Raw genomic sequence first — 20,937 nt, forward strand, 5'->3', positions numbered from 1 at the left:
TGCGATCAGCTGTTACAGCAAGCATTGCAGTACATCGTTATTTTTTTGCTTCCGGTAGCGCGTGCGATAACACTGTACGTTCCTTTCTTATCAATTGTTCGACTTAATGGTATATGGAAACTGATTGGCGTCTGACCTGCGGTTCCTATAAGGGAGATAAAATATTCCTTCACTTTACGCTTCTCAATCACAAGGCGCTGAAAATGGTTGAAATCATCCGTCACTTTTTGGCATAATGCTGTTCTTCGTCGAAGAGAAAGTGCATTTCTCTTCATAAAATGGATTCAGCCTCGGCTAACCTTCAAATACGAGACAATGATTCCACGTGCCGCGGCTATTTCTCATTCTTTAAAATGCAGCATTTTGTGAGAAACGGCTTATCCAACATTGCGTAACAAAATCATATAGTTCAGCAGATAATCCTCTACTTGCGGAAACTTGCCGCTTTTTGGTCCGCGAAATGCTTTGCGAGACTTGTTGGCCGCTTGAAGTGCACTTCTGTTACCGCGGTAGCGCATGTTTCATTTGCACACTGAGAAATTGCTGCCCGCTGCTCTATTCAATATGTTTCGGCGTAACTGATCACCGCAAGTTCGTATGATGCAGTATTAATCGAGTACTGTGGACTGACGAACAATTTTGAGATCACATTATGTCCCGTACGCGAAACACTCGTAAAACTAGTGCAGTGGGATTTCCTGCCGCCTAATAAAGCACGTTGCCTGTATTTGGAATGCCCGTTTTCGCAATAGGAAGCCTGCTACCTGAGTAGTTGGCATCTTTATTTCGAAACGCATCCGGAGCTGAGTGATGGATCTTCAAAGTTGTGGGTGCGTCGAATTCCACTTTGGACCCAAAAATATTGGGATGTGTAAATTATTCAAGGGCGTCGATTACGGTTCGCGGGAAAATACGGTAGTTTCCTTCAATAGCCGGTAAAATGTACAAAAATTTATAGGCATCTCTGAGCACTTGGAGATAACGTTTGCCATATTTTTTGGCCATAACGAGAAAAGAAAATACCAGAAACGGTCATAGAAATGCAAGGAAAAACACGTGGCCTACAACTCCGACGAAACTACGCACAGAAACGATGTTAACAGCGCGCGAACAACACAATAACAAACTCATTCTTTCGCCCCGATTAAATGAGTCGTTAGCGGGCGCTAGCCTCTTGCTTGCAGGACGATTGCCGCCCCGAATCCCCAGCTGTATAAAGCGCACTCGCTGCTGTGGTGAGCGGGAAACACGATACACGAAGGCGACGGACGAAACACTCACGAAATAAAGCATCAAATACGCTCGAAGATTAGGTTTCGTAAATTACACAAGCACATAAGAATTTATCCTTTATTCTAGGGGAAGAGTATTGGCCGTACTAGAGATTATGTTAGTAAAAAATCGGAAGAAGTAAAAATAAATCGGAAACTCGGAAGACGAGTTAAAAACCGGAAAGTTTCCGGGTAAATCGGAAGGGTTGGCAGGTATGCTTTACGTCACACCGACAGTTAGGTCTTATGGCGACAATGGGATATGGTAGGCCTAGGAGTGGGAAGGAATTGACAGTGGCTTTAATTAAGGTATAGCCCCAGTATTTACCTGGTATGAAAATGGGAAACCACGGAAAACCATCTTCAGGGCTGCCGATGGTAGGGTTCGAACACACTATCTCTTGGACGCAAGCTCACAGCTGTGCGACCCTAACAGCGGCCAACTTGCCCGGTAATTGTATAGTCCTAACCACATGAGCACAAGGAGAGCCATGACTCAGAATATGCCCGAGCTGCTAATTCCCATTCCATAGCAACTGGTATCCTGATTCTCAGGACCACTAGGCCCCTCAGCCGTTGCCCACGGTTCATGAACTAGGATGTGACTACAGTAACCCACACCACAAACACACACTAGGGGAGTCAAATGACACATTAGGCAAAGTAACACAAAGATGGTCCTACACTGCCATAAGCGGTGAAGGTTACATGCACCGATAAGTGCATACGCAACTTCACGCATACATCAGCGCATCCAATATGCAATGCAACAGCGGGTTGACACATGTATCAATTTTAACATTGGGCAATTTGGACATTTCATGTTGTATACTGGAACGTTCTGTTCCTGTGTGTTTTCCATGACTGATGCACTATACAGAGTTGTAGAAAATAAGTTCTAACATGGAAATAAAGCATTTCTGGACCCATGTCCACATAACATATTTTCTTCTACATGTGAGAAATGTGTCCTGAAAGTTTGGCCGAACCTTATTGTTATGCACTGTATGTAGCAAATACAGAATATTATATGAAATTCTGGTCAAAGGAACTCAATGGCATAAGAAATGGTACGAGCCCTTCAGTTTTCAATTTTTTTTTCAATTTTTGATGTAAATTTAACTTGAATGGTTATCTTGATTTAATAACTTCTAAATATAACAACAACAACAACAACAACAACAACAACTCATCTTAAACTTGAATTCAATTTCTTTTGATTTAATGATTTTATTTTCAATTTGCAGTGTCTATTGTTATACATGATTGAACTATGCTCAAGAATAAGTTATTGATAAAAAATATTAGGTACTGCAAAAGACTTTAAACAAGGTGGAAAGATGTCTGCTTGGATAAATAATATATATTTAATAGTATTGATTGGCTGTAAGAACATTATCCTTTATCCAATATTAAATAATCTATCTGTTTGAACACAACTTTCTTATACATTTGTTTCAAAGACCCAAGTATATCAGGCTTTTATGTTAAGAGGTTAAAAGATTTTCAGACTAAAATCCCTCAACCCTATTGGAAATCAAGCACGAGTCCCTGAGGGCCGAAGGACAAGATGCTGACTAGACGTGCAGTGTAGTAACAGTATCTCTTGTACTCAAGCCGTCGCCAATATCATAGGCCATTCTAGTTTGATCGTCAACTCCTGCCAGGATCCTCATTGACAAGTTCTGATAACTAGTTTCTCTTCACGTTGACGATCGTCAACTAAGGTTATTTTATGTGCACCAAGCCAGTGAGCACTTTCAAATTTCTCATGAAAAAAGACAAAAATAATATTGTTCATGATCGAAAATATGCTAGTAATTCTGTAGATTATTTTTATATTATTCTTTCAAAATGTAGTACAGATATCATGCAAAATCTTTAATTAGCAGCTATCTTATATACTGCAGTGCAGTCTCGGGAAACTGGATGAAGTAACAGACAATGGCACAACAAAAACAACTACTTTTATGCACAACAGGCAAGAGATTATTTGTTATGAGCAGATAAAAGTCATGAAATGAACACACATGATGAAGTTGTGTGCAGGAATTAATTGAGTTTGTTTGCATATTAGACAACTTGGAAGAATTCTTAACTAATTCAGCCACATGTGCACTATAATAATGCCTCCATTCAATTGTCAACAGATCATATGTAAGCACCCTGCAGTTATTTTTTATTATACTTGCTGTAAAATTATATTTATACCAAGTATAATTCAAAGGAAACTGTTCAATCTCATACCGTAAAACACCAATTATCCACGGTAATTTGGACCGAGGGCACCTTGGATAACTGAAAACTCTGATATTACGGACGTCCATGGATACATATTAAGTCAGTCACTGCACCGACACCTAAGTCACTAACCATATTTTTTAAGTGTTTCTCCCCTGTCACCACAGTTCTATTGTTTCCACTTTCACTTCCAAGGATACCTCAACACACTTCATTTTTCCTGTTCATTTGTGCTATTCAATAAATTCCAATGTGAATGACACTAGAATGCGTGCAATGCCAGCACTGGAATAGTTTGAAGTAACCACTGGTAATTTTAACTTTTTGTTGTGAACTGCATTAGACAGCTAGGCAAATATGCTATTACTTCTTCATTTGCCATTCAGAAAAGTTAATGTTTATTAAATACTCGGAAATGTAGAATAATTGTGCAGCTGCTAGAAAATACGGCATAGGCCTAACTAAAGCCAATATTTGGCGTTAGCTTGAAGACAAAGAGCTATCTATGTGCTAACTATTTGAGTCAATTTCACCACTACCACTCATATACTACTGTAAAAGGTACTACCACTATTGTGCTTTGCATAATCAAACAAAACCCTGTAATTTCTCAGACCTGAATTTATGTGCCCAGGAAGGTACATTTATGGAAAACCTTTTATGAATTTAAAGAAAAGTAAATGTACAGTAGTCTGTTCCAAATAAACATGTATGGAATCCACAGTTAAAATATTTCACTACCATCACTGGTGTTGCTGCACCACTTCCAGGGTAAAGCCTGTCAACAGGTGCATACTATATACAGTTTGACCATAGTGGTAATTGTTAAGTCGCCGGCCCCGTGGTGTAGGGGTAGCGTGCCTGCCTCTCACCCGGAGGCCCCGGGTTCGATTCCCGGCCAGGCCAGGGATTTTTACCTGGACCTGAGGGCTGGTTCGAGGTCCACTCAACCTACGTGATTAGAATTGAGGAGCTATCTGACGGTGAGATAGCGGCCCCGGTCTAGAAAGCCAAGAATAACGACCGAGAGGATTCGTCGTGCTGACCACACGATACCTCGTAATCTGCAGGCCTTCGGGCTGAGCAGCGGTCGCTTGGTAGGCCAAGGCCCTTCAAGGGCTGTAGTGCCATGGGGTTTGGTTTGGTTTGGTAATTGTTAAGTGACAAAAACACAAGGTCATCTGAGACACTGTCCATGCTGCAAGATCTCGCCACAAAAGTCACCACAACTACCATCCCCATAATTCTCTCGGTATACTTCCAATAAGATGAGAAGGGCAGTATTTTGGCATGTATATTTACAAGTATACAAACGATTATACAGTAGGATCCCTTTATAATGTTCCTGCTTTTAACAAAATCCCGTTTTTAACCAATATGTATGGAAGTCCCAGCAAAACCACCATAAGCACAATGTTGTGCAAACCTGCTTTTAATAACAGACATGATATAGGCTTTTGGGCTTATGCAGTGTCAAGAAAATAAGGTGAAATTCTTAAAGTTACGCAGAGAACTATGCTCTGCATCATCAGAAGAAAACCTCTACTATTCTCGAGAAAGGCCTCTAAAACAATGAGCTTTGAATTTAGACGTTATCCAATAGAAATGGAAATGGTACGTTCCTTCGTCACCAGATGCTTTTAATAATGTTATTGATTTTGCATCCCACCAACTTCTTTTAATGATTTTCAGAGATTTTGAGGGGCTAGAACATTGTCTCACAGGTAGTCTTAAATGTGCCAGTAAATCGACAGACGTGAGGTTGAAGTATTTCAGAACCTTCAAATACCACTGGACAAAGCCGTGATCGAACCCAACAACTTGGGCACATTCTATTGCCTAAGCTACCCAGCCTGGGAAAAATCCACTTTTAATCAATTTCACATTACAAAAAAATCCTCTGCGTTTAAGAAACAGACTTTAGATGGATATAAAAATGTACATTTAAGACATGGAAATTAGTGAGTGATATAAATAAAAATGTAAATACAGTAGAAGTCCGTTATAGCGAGAATTCATAACGGCGAAAAATTTACTCGCTATAACGGATTGTCGTTATATCCGATTTTTGCATAAAAGTCGGGAAACCCTTCATGCACTTTAAAATCGGTATGAAACGGCAATCAGTTTGATCAAAACTTGTGTTTCCGCAGATGATATCCACACTACGGCTTACTTGTTTGTTATTTTTCGTAATCCGATACGTGAAAGTGTATGTTTAATTTCATTCTGAAAAAAATATAGTTCCGTATTTCTCCGAATCCAAGATGAACCCCACTTTTTCCTTCAAAAAATTTTAATCAGGCTCAAAAAGAAGTTTGTAAAATCATACAGGCCTACGCATTTTTAGACTATTTTTAGACGCCGAACATTTACTTTCGTCACGCCGTATTTCATTTTCTTATGCGGCTGCACAATTATTCTTTATTTCCGCGGGTTAAGGGACCATTAACTTAACATTGGCATCATAATACCGAAGGGAACTCGTTGAAAATTTGCCGGCAATACCTATTCCATGCGTCTCTACAATACAACGATCCATCAGGAAATTATTCTTGCTGTCTATAAAACTGTTATTTTAACGCAACGTCAGATATAACCGGCTCCCGCTACACGCACGTCTCGCTTGTCGGGTGCGACCAAATTCAACGGCTAGCGATGTATAGGCCTAATCGCGAACGTTGAAAGTCAACGAACGAGTTTATTGCGCCACGGTATGGCCAACCGCCCTTGCGTTTTTCGTGCACATACCTCACAATTTCATCATCAACTTCCTTAAAGCGTCCTTGTTGCGGACCACTGAATGCATTTTTTTGTACAGTACGCATTTTTTTTTAGCTCTTTGTCTTCAAACTAACGCCAAATATTGGCTTTAGTTAGGCCTATGCCGTATTTTCTTGCAGCTGCACAATTATTCTACATTTCCGAGTGTTTAATAAACATTAACTTAAAATTGGCATCAAAATATCGACTAGAACCCGTTGAAAATTTGCCGGCAATTACCTTTTCCACGTATCTTTATAATACGACTATCCATCACGAAAATATTCCTGCTGTCTAGAAACATTAATTTTGCTAAGCGTCAAGTACAATAAACGCGTTATGACTGCCACTGAGTAGCCATGGCTTTTCTAAGAATTCGAAGGGTCGCATGTTTTGATGCCATTCTGCAGATTTGAGAAACACACAGGTACTGTACACTGTACAACCGGTAGCGATGTGTAGTAAAGAGGCGGTCGTTTATTGTCAATGAGTTCTGTGCGCGTGTGAAAAGAAGCAGCGTGGTTACCGCGGTAGTTGCCAGTGATATCCATTAACTCACTGTTAGGCCGCGAATGCAACAACCCTTGAGTTTTCGCATGAGATTCTGCGAAGAAAGAAAAAAAAAATCTTGGATTCGGAGAAATACGGTATCACTCCAGAGATTTCTGTGGCAAACACCTCAGATTTCTTCTTCAAACAGCGACACCTAATCTAACCGTATATGTAGCCTACCATGAAAACACATTTGAAACGCATGTAGAGAAATAACCTCCTCGCGAAAAATTTACATGTAAATAGCCGTAACTAGACACGAGAAGATATGAAATATCCTCTGAAATCAGTGATGTACTCTGCAATATCTTGAGGTGTATGACATTCTTACATAATTTCCGTATACCGGGCGAGTTGGCCGTGCGCGTAGAGGCGCGCGGCTGTGAGCTTGCATCCGGGAGATAGTAGGTTCGAATCCCACTATCGGCAGCCCTGAAAATGGTTTTCCGTGGTTTCCCATTTTCACACCAGGCAAATGCTGGGGCTGTACCTTAATTAAGGCCACGGCCGCTTCCTTCTAACTCCTAGGCCTTTCCTATCCCATCGTCGCCATAAGACCTATCTGTGTCGGTGCGACGTAAAGCCCCTAGCAAAAGAAAAAAATAAAAATTTCCGTATATAACACTAAAATTAAGACATCGTTTATTCAGTCTTTATTTTTACGAGTTAACAACTGCTATCGGCCACGTTATTTACGCATTTATTACGAAAACATGTTATACCCTTTCATTTCGAATTTTCTTTAGAGAACAGCAGTCGAAAGGTATTACTAATCAACTCCAACATCGCCTTTGAATGTCAACGAGAGAGCTCGCAAATGCACAAAATGAGAAAACTGTACCGTACCGAAGATGATCGATCGCATTTTGTTGCAAACGTTTCAGTTTTCTTATTCAAACAGCGTCACGTATCCTACGTACGATGAAAACACAACACACTTCAAGCGCCGGTAGAGGAATTATACATTTCTCGATATAAATTTTCATAATAGCCTTTCCGTAATTTAACCAGACGCGACAAAATACAAACTAACCTATGAAATCAATTAAGTTTTTCACACGCGCACAGAACTCATTGACAATAAACGACCGCCTCTTTACTACACATCGCTACCGGTTGTACAGTGTACAGTACCTGTGTGTTTCTCAAATCTGCAGAATGGCATCAAAGCATGCGACCCTTCGAATTTTTAGAAAAGCCATGGCTACTCAGTGGCAGAGTCATAACGCGTCTATTGTACTTGACGCTTAGTAAAATTAAGGTTTATAGACAGCAGGAATATTTTCGTGATGGATAGTCGTATTATAAAGATACGTGGAACAGGTATTGCCGGCAAATTTTCAACGGGTTCTAGTCGATATTATGATGCCAATTATAAGTTAATGTTTATTGAATACGGCATAGGCCTAACTAAAGCCAATATTTGGCGTTAGCGTGAAGACAAAGAGCTAAAAAATGCGTCCTGTACAAAAAATGCATTCAGTGGTCTGCAACAAGGACGCTTTAAAGAAGTCGAAGATGAAATTGTGAGGTACGTGCACGAAAAACGCAAGGACGGAATGGCCATATCGTGGCGCAATAAACTCGTTCGTTGAATTTCAATGTTTGCGATTAGGCCAATACATCGCTAGTCGCTGAATTTGGCCGAACCCGACAAGTGAGAGATGCGTGTAGCGGCAGCCGGTTATATCCGACGCTGCGTAAAAGTGACAGTTTTATAGACAGCAAGAATAATTTCCTGATGGATCGTTGTATTGTAGAGACGCATGGAATAGGTATTGCTGGAAAATTTTTAACGAGTTCTCTTCGGTATTATGATGCCAATGTTGAATTAATGGTCCTTAAAACCGCGGAAATAAATAATTGTGCAGCCGCCAAAAATTAAGAAATACGGCTTGACGAAAGTCAATGTTCGGCGTCTAAAAATAGTCAAAAAATGCATAGATCTACTGTAAGACAAGGCATTCATATGATTTTACAAACTTCCTTTTGAGCCTGATTTAAACTTTTTGAAGGAAAAAGTGGGGTTCATCTTGGATTCGGAGATATACGGTACTATATTTTTTTCAGAATGAAATTAAACATACACTTTCACGTAGTATCGGATTACGAAAAATAACAAACCGGTACGCCGTAGTGTGGATATCATCTACGGAAACGCAAGTTTTGAACAAACTGATTGCCGTTTCATACCGATTTTAAAGTCGTAAAGGGTTTTCCGACTTTTATACAAAAATTGGATATAACGACAATCCGTTATAGCGAGTAAATCTTTCGCTGTTATGAATTCTCGCTATAACGGACTTCTACTGTATATACTGAACATGACTGTCGACTTCTACTGGCATCAACAATCGATATGTTGATCAGCTTGATAGTGTGGCATCACCGTTCGAGTAAATAAACTGCTCGGGCGATACTTTGGTGTGAGGCTGATAACAGGGCCATCTTGGTGTGGGATTTACAAACCAGGTTGCTGCTCGTATCTGTACCAACGAAACAATAATGCCAGAGCTCTGTAGAGCATACATAAAGGTCCTACCTGTCCTTGCCAAAATGTTCAATAAAATGTGTTACCAAACACTGATATCTATACAATGTTCAGCGCCTCAAAAGAAAAATATGAGCACACGGCATTATATGTGTTGCTCATATGTAATATTTTATCAGAATTAATTTTAATTATTATCAAAATATAACTGACCTCCCATCTAGATACAAACCCTGTAGATACCCAAAACAAACATACCTATACATTACCGCATTTAGGCGAATAATCCCAGCATTCTAATTTTAGGAAGGCTCATTTTGAAAAAAAAAGAAGAAGAGAGAACTAAAATTCCTTCTATCAAAAGAGTAACATAGGCATAAACAAACATTTTATATCACTCCACGAGGTCCCCGTAATCATTATGCAAATATGAACATGTTAATTTACGGATATAGCTGTTTTGCTTGAGATGATAAATACATTATCTCTGCTATAAAATGCCAGGAAAGTTATCAGACAGGTATTTCATTAATCTGAACTTGCAATAGGTTCGCTTCTCTGTAGACCGGAAAATTAGTTCCCTCTTGCATAACTAGAATCCTCTCCTAAATTACAAATTCGTCACAATCCACGTCTAATACACTTCTCACACGCGACCTCTTTTTACTCAGATAGTAACATAACTGGCAGTGGATAATTCTTTTCGTACAATGTAAACACTTGAAACACACACACCAGCAAACTTGGATGTTACTTTTGTGATACAGTAAAACCACCTTATTACGTGATTTAGAATTAACCACCAACTCGTAATTCAGAAGTGCCAACTCTTGCCGTGTCACAAAATATTCCGATACCCACTACTGCATGCAATTAACATTGATTTACACTTTAAACCTTGAAAAAAAATCTATTTCCACAATATATCCAACAAGGTGCATTTACATTATTCAAATAATGCACTTGGATAACTCACTGGCAAACATAACCTCAAGCAATTAAAGAAAAAAAAAGGCACGATTCAAAGACGAGGAAGCCTCCGTGGCTCAGACGGCAGCGCGTCGGCCTCTCACTGCTGGATACCGTGGTTAAAAACCCGGTCACTCCATGTGAAACTTGTGCTGGACAAAGCGGAGGCGAGACAGGTTTTTCTCCGGGTATTCCGGTTTTCCCTGTTATCTATCATTCCAGCAACACTCTCCATTATCATTTCATAGCATTTATCAGTCATTCCTAAATCACTTTGGGAGTGGCGACCCCATCGCACTAATAGCCAATATCTGCTTCATTCATTACATCCCTGATCCGGTCAAAGACTGGAAAACAGGTTGTAGGTTTTTTCAATAATAATAATAATAATAATAATAATAATAATAATAATAATAATAATAATAATAATAATAATAATAAGACATTGTCACTGCACCCGAGAAATGTAAAATTTGTTGACACCACGAGAGTAGTGTAGTTTCCATGAAGTGACAGGAGTTATTTTCTGTGCTGTGATCGTTCGCAACATCCAATAGGATTGTGTGAAATTATTCTGTGTACACATCAAATTTTACATAATATTTAACAAAAACACCTATTTAAGGAACAGATACTAAATCTGCCTGAGATCTGTTTAAATGGGATTCTACTTACTACAACCATAGCATATAGAATCAGAAGAAGAATGCAGAGTCCTTTTAATACACAAAGAGTTCATGGTCCAACTACTTGAGAAAGCACCGAACAGGAAGGACTGGCTCTGCACTGACTTATAAGTTACAAGCTGCAAGAGAACGTCATCCTTCTGTGATCTTGTAGTGAAGTGATTTCTTTTATTCATGGATGTGAGTATTCAGTTAGTATGTTTACTGAAAGCATGTAAAAGCTTGGTAGAACATTAAATACGCTGTAAAACCCTGAACGATGCATTTTACAGTGTGTAGAATTGCACAAAGTCTTGGTATTGCAGAGAAGGATTTTGTAGCAAGTAGAGGTCAGGCTTAAGATAGTGGAGAAAGACATCACTATGGCAGCAGCTTTATCAGATTATACCTGCAAAGTGATCAAATTTCACCACTTTGTCGCAAAATTTCAGACATTACAACGCTGCGCAACCTTGAATTCCATGTGGTAGTATAGCGTGCAGCCGTAGCAAGGCGCTTAGTCATGCGACTAGTCAACAATGGTAATGCAGGTAGGGGCTGATTCCAGCTCTGGAAATGTTAAAATGTGCTAATATCACTTTTTGCATGAATACAGATTTTAAAAGTACTTTCTGTTGATTTAAAGGCACAGTACCTTTTTTCTGCTTTTAAACCATGCCAACCTAACCAATATTAGATGAAATTTTCATGTATAATACCTTCCCCACTTTTGAAGTTGAAAAATTTTTTTTTTGTAGTTGTTTTACGTCGCACCGACACAGATAGGTCTTACGGCGACGATGGGACAGGAAAGGGCTAGGAGTAGGAAGGAACCGGCCGTGGCCTTAATTAAGGTACAGCCCCAGCATTTGCCTGGTGTAAAAATGGGAAACCACGGAAAACCATTTTCAGGGCTGCCGACAGTGGGGTTCGAACCTACTATCTCCCGAATACTGGCCGCACTTAAGCGACTGCAGCTATCGAGCTCGGTGAAGTTGAAAATTAGGAGAGAGAAAAAAAACTGGGTGTTACAGCAAGTAAATATGGTATACTTCAACTGAAGGACAAGGAAAGAACTGTGAGAATGATGTACACAGTGCTGATCAGCAATAATTTCTTTACATTCTTCACAATCATAAACAGTATCAACATAAAATTCAGAACCATGCATAAGGAGCACCACAGTACCCATGAATTTCAACTCTGATCATATAAGGGCGGGTCTTGTTCTAGAATGTCGGTAGTGAAACTCGCACAACAATTGATCAAGATTTAAAGATCCTGCATTACGAACAGAAAGGTCCCTTACTTAATATACTAGAGAATATATATATATAGATATCGACCAATATAACAATCCCGTCTATAACTTAAATGAAATCAACGAAAAGAAAAATATTTTATTGGAAACCTTTGTCCCGCTCATCTGCGAACAGTTCATTAATAAAAAAGAGTTTCACTACCGACATTCTAGAACAAGACCCGCCCTTCCATCAACACCCTCCTTCCGCAAATCACAACGTCCCCCCCTCCCTCCCCCTCCCCCTCCATTACCCATCCCAACCACATCGACACAGATACACAGTAAGCCACACACAGGCTTAGTTGTCAATGTGACTTGAGACCGACAAGGTCATCTCCATTCGGGACGACAACTTTTTTGTTACAAGTAAGTCATATGAGTTTTCTTTTGGTACATCATTTTTAACTTGTTCTTCATCCACTCATATATTCCTTTTTTCTCATTACAGATGTTACACGTTTTATTCGTAGTATTGACGGTCTCACTACACTCCTCAGCATAGTGTTTTATTTAACAGTCAGCAAGATCTATTAGACGAGAGGACTTTGCACCTCAATGTGTTTTTAACTCACTAATCATGATCACTGTCACTTCACATCATTACGTTTTTTAATTTGTTTGTATATTATGTAATCATTGTTTTACTACTGAAGATGGCCTTGAGATTAGGCTGAAACATGTATAGACTTTGCTTCATCTAACAGATGACTTGAATTGTATTGATAGGAGGATTTTATAAATATTTTCTTTTGCAGAGTGTAACAGCCTGTTTGAATACTGATGGGAAGTAGCTGGGGAGTTACATAACTTTCTTCTTTAGCATGCCATTACTCTGGTTCGTAAATTTTCTGATACTACTGGTACGTAACACACTGGTTCATCATAGCATTCGAGCTATTCAATCCCTACTCTGAGGCACCGATTGGAATGAGCAGTGTGCATATTTAACAGAATAATGGCAGAGGAGTGTTCACGGCTGTCTGTGGCCTGGTCATTCCAGCTCTGGAACTTTGGACTGTTAAGATTGGCACCGTAGTACTGTTCGTTAAAAGTGATAAAATGTACGGTTTTTCATTTGATCGAGTATCTTATATGATAACATTGCTTTTAATCGCTACATTCCTACTGACGTTTTCGTGATGACCTATGTTGACTTCAGTTAGGAAAACCACAAAGTCGGTCTTTCTGAGAATCCCGTAGCGAAGCACGGGTACATCACCTAGTCACATTTAATTTTAAAAATTTGGCTGAATATTTTTTTGGTCATTTCTCAATTGTACTACACACTGCCGTACATATTGCACTTCCTATGAATGATGCATGCCACTATGATATCACTCACTCCTTCAAGAAATGAACTATCATATTGATGCACTGACTGACTAGAGTGGCAAACATACTAAACATTAATGATACTGAATTACCAGCAGAGAAAATAAAAATATTTAAGAGTACACACACACAGTCTAATGCATCACATGCAGATCATATTTGAAAGGGCATGAGGTAGCTCTGTGTTCTTGAGTACTGCACTATGCATCCTAATAGAAGCTATCAGTGCACTAGTCGCCTAACCAACATTTTTAGATGAAGTGTGGTATTAGCTATTAATAGCTTAATATCTGTGTCGAGAGTGGCCAGAACCGTCTGCTGCCAACATTCATGACATTTTAGCACTACAACATGGCTGTGCACTGGATTCCAGTGCCATAAAGGGCTACTGTTCGGTGCGTCTCATATCTCAGCCCCTTGTGGTCTGCAACCCCTGCAGAGAACTGTTTTAAAAGATAGCAGCAAACACCAATGCATACCTTGCAACTAGATGATGATGATGATGATGCTTGTTGTTTTAAGGGGCCTAACATCGAAGGTCATCGGCCCCTAATGGAACAAGATGGACAACATGATACACGACGGTTAAAATTTTAAAACGTATCCACTGACTAGAGTTAAAAAGAATGGTGATGAAAAATTAGTATGAGATTAAAACAATCAGTGGATCTAATTCGCAATGCCTTATTTTGTAATAAAACAAGAGAAAATACAGAGACAAAGGAATATAGTACTAGCAGGCAATGCCTTATTCCTGTCTACAGTAATGTTTATGTGCTCGACGGCGTTCTCTGATAGCTGCTGCTATTGCCTCGTTCCCCCAAGGAACGAGTTTGCGACGAGGAGGACCCGAGAAGAAAGGAATGGAATCCTCAGCAGCAGTAAGAATAACTTGGGTGACGTAAGTTATTTCCTCGCCGACGGACCGCCCAGTATCGTCGTTAAAGACAGCTAGTGACGTGTACTTTGGCCAATCTGCATGTTTGAGAATCCATCGAGGGGGGGGCCTCGATGGATTTATGTTTCAACAAAGTAAGGATGGGAAAATGGTCACTGTCACAGAGATCATCGTGTGTATTCCACCGAAACAGCGGAACCAACGTTCGGCTGCATAGACTTATTTCTATGCGAGAATATGTGCCGTAACGTACACTGAAGTGTGTTGGTTCCCCTGTGTTCAAAATACATAAATCCAGCTCTGTTACTAATGTTTCCAGCTCTCATCCCCGGAGGCAAGGCGTCTCAGAGCCCCAGATGGGGTGATGGGCGTTAAAATCGCCCAACAAGACGAAGGGAGGTGGAAGCAGATCTATAAGATCAGTGACAGCATTTATGTTAAGAGGCTGGCCTGGTGGAAAATAAACATTACACACTGTTCCTATGACAGGCAGAGGAATCTGCACCGCAATTGCTTCCAGTGGGGTCCGTAGAGGAACCTCTTCCCTGTAAGTATTAGAACGGACAAAAATGCCCACGCCACCATACGCTCGGTGGGCATAATATCGTTCTGTCGACTATAGTCTGAAATTTCTCAAGACCGTATGATGACCAGGTCTGAGGTTGGTCTCCTGAATACAGACTATACTCGCTGCGTACTCACTAATTAGCTGATGTAACTCAGCAAGATGCTTGTCATAACTGTTACAATTCCACTGTAACAGTGCCATAGTGTGGACTATAAAAGGAGTGTTAGGTTATGAGCGACAAAATGCTTGCAAGCCTAAACACTATCAACATCTACATCCGTAGATGTAGAGGACAGCGCGACATCCATCCCGCCATCAACAGATGGCAGGGATGCCGCCCAGAACTTCGACGGCGGGCATGATTTCTCCTCCGCAGGGGAAGTGCGAGAGCGATCAGCAAGGGTGCTAAGTATGCAGGAAGTTACAGACCGATTTGTCTTACAAACTGCCTGTGTAAGCTATTTGAGAGGATGGTAAATCGCCGACTCGTGTGGTGTCTGGAGAAACAAGGACTTTTGTCCGAGTACCAATGTGGTTTTCGATCCGCTCGATCCACCACTGACCACTTGGTATGCCTGGAGAGCTCTATCCAGGATGCGTTTCTCCGCAAACAGCACTTGGTAGCTGTTTTCTTTGACTTGGAGAAGGCCTACGACACCACGTGGCGATGTGGTATCCTTTCTGTCCTGCATCAATGGAGATTCCAAGGTAACTTGCTGGCATTTATTGCGAATTTTTTGACTCTCCGTCTATTCCATGTCCAAGTAGGGAGGACATATTCGCATTACCACGTTCAAGAAAGTGGAGTCCCCCAGGGAACGGTTCTCGGTGTCACTCCGTTCGCGATTGCCATAAACGGTATTGTCGCTGCTGCTGGTCCAGCAGTAATACCGTCCCTATATGTGGACGATTTTGCTCTGCACTATAGCTGGTGCAGTATGGCAGTCACAGAGCAACAGTTACAGCAAGCTATCAGGAGGGTGGAGCAGTGGACCTTAGAACACGGCTTCTGCTGCAAAGACCTCTGTTGTCCACTTTTGTTGTCAACGTACTCTTCACCCCCATCCTGAACTTTATTTAGGAAATGTCATTCTTCCGGTTGACACTTACCGATTTCCTGGGCTCCATTTTGACAGTAAATTATCGTGGGAGCCACACGTGCGGGAGCTAAAAGTGCAATGCACCAAGAGGCTTAATCTCTTGAAGTTTCTCAGCAGCACTACTTGTGGAGCTGACCACATAGTGCTCCTACGATTTTACAGGGCACACATTTTATCCAGGTTAGACTACGCCAGTGCAGCATATGGCTCAGCAAGACCAAGTGTCCTGTCAAAGCTGAACAGCATCCACCACAGCGGGTGCTCTTCTTCGCCGCCTTCTTCTTTTCTGGTTTAGACGGGCTGGGAGATGGTTTCCCAGCCCTGGTCGACGATGCCGCCTCCGCCGGCTGGGGTACGGCTTTCGCTGACCTCTTAGGGAGGGGAGACTTAGCCTTTCCCTCTTGCTGTGCCGGCTGGCAGTTCCCAGCCGGCACAGACTTCTGGTTGGTCGAAGGTGGGGTGGTCCCTCCCCTTCGAGCTTTTACTCTTTGCGACATTGCTGGGAGCAGCAACAGTCGCCTTGGGCGCAGCGATCAGCACAGGTGACGATGTAGTAAATGACGAACCTAGAAGACTGAGCTATCATGCTATAATCGAGTGTACGGGCAGGTGTATTCGTACAATTAAACTTACGCCGCGCTTCCTGGTAGGAAAGACCATCCAGGGCCTTGATCTCCTGGATCTTCTTCTCACTCAGATATGTCGGACAGTTCCCATCCCGAGGAGAATGAAAACCGGAGCAGTTAGTGCGTTTGTACGGAGTTGTGCACTCCTCCGCGCCGTGAGCTACTCGTCCACATGTACCACATATAGACCGATTCGAACAGCGAGATACCGTATGTCCAAATCGCTGGCATTGATAGCATCGCATAGGAGGGGGGATGTACGGTCTCACATCGCAACGATAAGTTCTTACCTTGACTTTTTCTGGTAACACTGACAACTTGAAATTGACAATGAAGCCACCAGTGGCAACGTCTTCACCATTTACCGTGCGCATAATACGCCGGACGTGTCACGCCACGGCTCTTCATGTCTTCCATCAACTCGTCGTCATGGTTCAAAATAAGGTCGCGGTGAAAGATGACTCCGCGAACCAGATTCAAGGACTTATGCTCCTCCATTTTGATGGGGATTTCGCCAAAATGGTCGCACTTAAGCAACTGATCAGCTTGCAGTGCTGTACGAGTCTTCATAAGCAAACTACCGTTGCGCATTTTCTTGAGGTCCTCAAGTTCGCCGTAGATGCCTTCGATGTGTCTACTGAAAAGGATCGACTTTACCAGCTTAAAATCATGCCCATCGGTTCTGGTAGCAACCAGAAACCTAGGGAAGCTGGATCCCATTCCTTCATGCTGCGCATGTTCCCAGAGAGTTGAACCTCTCAGGGAAGCAAAATTTAAAGACTTGGGTGGGGGACCACCTTGAGAGGGGCGACTTCATTTGAAGCCATGCCCAAAAACTTCCTCCCCGAACGCCACCCACTCCAATCAGGGGTCTCTGTAGCCGAACCAAGCAGCCAAGGCAATACCCACCTGGTCATAGCAGGTACTGCCCGGGGTCCGATGTTGGACGATGCCTAATACGGGATGACTGAGACAATGAGCACTAGGACTCCCTCCAGTCACCCGCAATAGCATGTACCCCATAGCATGTACAGAGCACTAAATATAGAGAAAAAAAGAAAAACAATAATATGTCCTTCTGGCATTCGGCTGTGCGGGGACCTGTGTTGTCAGGCGGATACTACTGCCAAGGTACATGGCGCTCCCACCCGCATGTTCCTGGGTGGGCAATTGCGGGCTTTTGGGCATAACAGCACACGTAAGAGGCCCATCTCCGGGTAGCACGCACATCAAAATTTTTAAATGGTCTACATCTGACCCTCGGAAAAATAATAATAAATAAAGAGGGGACCATGGCCACATGACCCTTTAAGTCACCTACGACAGGCAGGGATTACCTGTGAATGTATTCAACCCCTCCCATCCACAGGAGGTCCAACGCATTATACCAAACCGCATTCCATATCCGCGCCTAGGTCGCCCCTTTTAGTTGACTCATATGAGAGGCAGGGGATACCGCGGGTGTATTCTATATGTGCGTCCCCCACCCGGAGGGGGTAGTGTGTTTGGTCCGCGAGAAGTATTTTATTTCCCTCAAGTCCGCCGGCAAGCCGGTTAGGACCCCCCTATCCGCCACCTGGGAGTACCACCTCTCCCCATGCTACGCCAGCGTAGCAGGTTCGTGGACCTTGTGACTAGCCGTAGTGAGATGCTGCACCATACTGGCTTGGGGCCACTCAACAGCAATGCAACCTGTGTGTTAAGACTTACCTGTATTTTTGTTCCAGTGTCCTATTATAATATGTTTGGTCACGTTGTATGTAACTATTTATTGTCTACGCCACTAGAGAGAATGTTGCGCAGCGCCAACAGCTGTTATAGGCAAATATCGCACTTCATCAAAATATGTTGGTTAGGCCACCATTGCGCTGATAGCCTCAATTACAAGGCACACATATAAGGGGAAAATTAGAACTGTGTGGCTATTCATGAATAAATACTGCAAATTACAAAGGTGTCTATAAACATGAATATAGTAATGTGAATAACATTACAAAATATATTTACAGGGCGATAGTGAAGGTTACAGCAAGACTTTTGGAACATACAGAGGGAACTCTATGTAATATATGAAATATTCACTGTCTGATATGGTCCATGGGATTCTCGGGCTATTAGAAAGGGAGCACAAGAGTTTTATTCAAGATACCAATGCCTGCATTGAATGGGGAGGATGTCACATTGAACATTTGCTGCAAATCAGGAGTATAAGAACAATCGCATAATCCATTATAATAACGGAGTATGGCCTTCGGAGAGGCCTTGTGCATGTCTTTCAAGTTGATGCTCATAGGCGACCTGCACATCTGTGAATATGGGGACCTACCTGTGATGAATTCTAATTCTGAAGACTGCACACATACCCAATCCATGAACCACTGGAATTAACCAAAGAAAGTTAAAATCCCCAACCCGACAAGGAATCAAACCTGGGAACCCTTGGACATAAGGCCACCAGGATAACCATTAATCCATGGAGCCAGGCACATAATCCATTCATAAGTAGAAATACCGTATAATCCCGAATAACACCCGCACTTTTCCCCCCAAAATACTGGTTCTAAATCTTGGGTGCAGGTCGTGTTCAAGCTGTTCATTCTCGTAAATATTTACTGTGTTTACATGGAGTATTGAAATAGATTTGAATACGGTTATTGTACTCAATATACAACATGTAAACGGGCATTCAGATCTTATTGTGTTTTAGTTGCGTTCTAGAAAACAAGATCGATTTTTTATCAATACGGTTACAGTGGCATGTAAAAGCGAAATGTAAGGTAATGAAGTACGGTAAATCAAAGAATATGGGTAAATATGCAGTAAATACGAAAGCCGCTGCTGCGGATGCTCGATCGTCATTTGTTTCACAAGTGTTGCAGGCATGCTGGGTGCGCGAATAGCTGATCTTGCGGGATATCGTACATTGCGAGAGTCAAGACTGTTGGTTATTACAGAAGTCTGCCTTGCTCGCATTCGAGTTCCGTATCTGTCCCGTGAAAGTGCTGTCTCAATAGTAAGCGATGGTTCAAAGTGGCGTCTGAGGTCATTCACTGTGCGTGAGAAACTTAATGTTGTAAGCGAAGCTGAAATATATGGATATCGTGCCATTGGCAGAAAGTACGATATTGATGAATCGTGTATTCGTGATTGGTAGAAAGAAAAACTTCTAACAAGTAGCGGCGATTGCAGAACGTTCCGCGGGTGGAGTGCAGTGTTTCCGGAAATTGAAGAACTACTAATCTGTGATAGAAAAATGTGAGTTAGTATATGGTATTTTTAGTGACGTATCAATTAAAAGCACTAGAGATCTCAAAAGAGCTCAAAACACAGGGTTTTACTGCACGCAGCCGATGGATCCAAAACTTTTATCGGAGAAAGGGATTGTGCATTCGGAGACGTACGTCTATTTCACGTCTCCCTGGGGCGTATGAAGAACAATTAACGGCCTTTCAGTGTCGCATTATTCATTTCAGAAAGCCAAATTCTTATTTGCAGTCGCAAATTGGGAATGCTGACCAGATACCTGTCTATTTTAAAATGCTGTTGGAAAATACAGTGGATATGAAGGGTTATAAAAGTGTAACCATCAGAACAGGTGGTAACGAAAAGCAACGATGCACAGTAATGTTGTGCGTAATAGCAGATGGAACCATATTCCCTCCATATGTGGTTCTGAAAAGGAAAACACTTCTGAAAGGAAACTTGCCGTCCGGTGTTATTGTTAGAACACGAGTCCAGCTGGATGGACAGTGCGTTAGTTGAGGACTGGGTGAAGTGTGTTTGGCAACGTCGCCCAGTAGCTTTGTTACAAGAATGAAACAGGCTTGTGTTGGACAGTTACCGAGGACATACAACTGACGCCGTAAAAGATATGAGGAGGAAAGGAAAACCGATCTTACGATAATTCCCGGAGGACTCACTTCTATTCTACAGTCGTTGGGTGCATGCGTGAACCGGCCTTTCAAAACTGCAATGAAACAGTTGCACACCGAATGGATGTCTGATGGTGATCACACATTAAGACCAACCAGACGAGTGAAGAGGCCTGAAGTGGGACTAATGTGCATCTGGATCAAGACCGCATGGACGCGCATTCCCAATGATCTAGTGTCCACAAGCTTTAAGAAATGTGGAATTTCAAATTCAGTGGACGGTACT

General features: G+C 41.8%; 1 protein-coding gene across 3 annotated transcripts in view; it reads right to left on the bottom strand.

Annotated features, from left to right (window-relative positions):
* Positions 1-20,937, bottom strand: part of arm (armadillo) — a 251,436-nt gene that overhangs the window by 35,834 nt on the left and 194,665 nt on the right. The gene's annotated exons all lie outside the window — the stretch shown is intronic.

This window comes from Anabrus simplex, chromosome 2, assembly GCF_040414725.1.
Source record: "Anabrus simplex isolate iqAnaSimp1 chromosome 2, ASM4041472v1, whole genome shotgun sequence".
NCBI lineage: Eukaryota > Metazoa > Arthropoda > Insecta > Orthoptera > Tettigoniidae > Anabrus > Anabrus simplex.